Raw genomic sequence first — 2,339 nt, forward strand, 5'->3', positions numbered from 1 at the left:
TGTGTGTGTGTGTGTGTGTGTGTGTGTGTGTGTGTGTGTGTGGCGGGGGCACTCTTCCATGAGGAAGCTCGGCTTAAAGACACGTTCCAGGGGCGTTTCTGGTCCCCAAAGGCGTTTCTGGTCCCACCTGTCGTTTTGCTCCTCGGCATGGCTTCCCAAATATGCTGCAGGATTTCTCAGACATGAATGAGTCAAAGCAAGGCTTTGGACATGGTTTTTTATTAGAGTATAACATTATAACATGATATAAAACCCCAAAAAAAGTTGATTTTACATGATATTGCCCCTTTAAAATATCTTCACCTGATCTCCAAGACTGAGCCCTTCCAAACTCAAGTTCAAGTCGCTAATGCTGGCTAAAAGCTAAAGCAATGCTAGCCCTCTAAACAAGGTAAGTTGAGAGTTCATATGACATTCACACTTTGATGGCGTTCTGTGTTTGAACAYATCGCTGCCACTTGGACACAATCTCCTAATGCGAAACAACCTTGATGCCACTTGTAAACTACAGAAAACCAACAACTAAAAGTCATAAATGACGTGAGGGATGAGGACAAATGCTAAGAGGTGAGGTGATATATTTATCAATCTCTTTCCTGTGCATTGGGTATAACATTTCTCTAAGCCAACGCAAATGAGATGCAATTTTGCTCTGGGTCAGGCTTAGAAAAGATGCAATACTGGTTCCAATCATGTTCAAGGCAGCTATGGGTTGTGTTCTGACCCAGTTTAAACACGGTGTCACGTTTCTTTGAGGCCTTCCAAATGCACGTGTGCCRTATCTGAGCAGCAGGTGTAACTTTCTGATAAATTGGGCTGTAAAACTGTCATCCTGAGGTGCTGGTTTGAGTCCACTTAGGGWTGTTTGTTGAACATCGTCCTCTTGGTGTGTTTGAAGCTGATCCAAACATAGAGACACACACGAGGACAGGAAGAGACTTGTCTGGCCCACTGTGAGCTTTCTGGATCACAGACTGTCATTTTATGGTTGAAACACTTTCTGGTTGCTGATCAAATTCTCTGCAGTGACATCATATTTTGAATTATCTTCTGAATTCTCCCCGTGAATAATAGGCCAGCTATCTTCTTGCATCTGATAAAAAAAAAAGAAAATCTAATCCTCTTGAGCAGGCATTAACTTCATGCAGCTTTCCAAGAAATGTTTKGGTTTTGACTTTGGAATTTGCAGATAAGACTTCTTCTTTGTCAGAATTCTGTGAGATCCTATTTTCAAATGGTTTGACATTTATTATTTTTTACACCATTATAGTTCTTAGAACAAAACTGTAAGGAACATGATAGAATGATGGGAATGCTCAGCTCATTCTGAAAGCATGAGATTTTCACCAGTGAATAAGGTTTTTTTTTTTACTTTTCGACCCAGCAGCACTCTCTGGCAACTTGGTGTCTTTGAAGTATTTGAAAATTTGGGATCGATTTGAAATACCTGAGTCGATTTCAACAGTAGTTAAACCTGTTTCACTGTTGGTTTTCTGTCAGCTTTGGCTGCTGGGGAAGCGGGGTCCAAAACCACTGCAAACAAAGTGTGACACAGCACAAAAACAATCCAGACATACCATCTAGTCTTCACCTAATTTAGACAAAGGTTTTAGAAGTGCTCCTATCTGTTCCTTGAAAATAAGATTAAATCGATAAATCTGTTAYTTTTCAAGTGTGCTGTCGACTCTACAACTGTTCAAAAGCTAATTTTGTTTCACACTCCAAAGGCAAACACTAGGGAGCAAAAAGTTCAAAGGACTACCTACGTCACATTCTTTACATCATTGTAGAAACACAGCTGCACGGCGGATCAAAGCATTTCCAGTGAATGACGACCGTGTGTTTTTGGAGGTGGAGTTCATGAGTTTTTGCTGACTTTACTTGACTTTATGTGACGTGACCTAGAATGTGAGGACACCACACAAAGGGTTGTGTTTAGCAACATTAATGTCCATCATTTGACAAGAAGGAGTTGGAAGTCGTGGTTTATGTCAAAATACACAAATTAATGTCAAACTCTAAATGATATTTAACTTTAAAGCAGAAAAACACCATCATGTTAAAACAAACAGGGGATGCAACATGTCACTTTTTTTTACTTAAAGACTGAATGCAAAAGGTTGTAAAGGAAATATATTAGATTAAAGAAGCAATTCTAAATAGTATTTAACATCATAAAAAATAAATGCACAACTTTGTTTACTGACCTGAAATATACTCAAATATTTACATCAGTTAGCTGAAGTATCAGACCAAGTGGGCTGAGAAGTTCTTTGGGTTTGATGGTGCACACACACACACACACACACACACACACACACACACACACACACACACAC

Source organism: Austrofundulus limnaeus, unplaced genomic scaffold, assembly GCF_001266775.1.
Source record: "Austrofundulus limnaeus strain Quisiro unplaced genomic scaffold, Austrofundulus_limnaeus-1.0 Scaffold17, whole genome shotgun sequence".
NCBI lineage: Eukaryota > Metazoa > Chordata > Actinopteri > Cyprinodontiformes > Rivulidae > Austrofundulus > Austrofundulus limnaeus.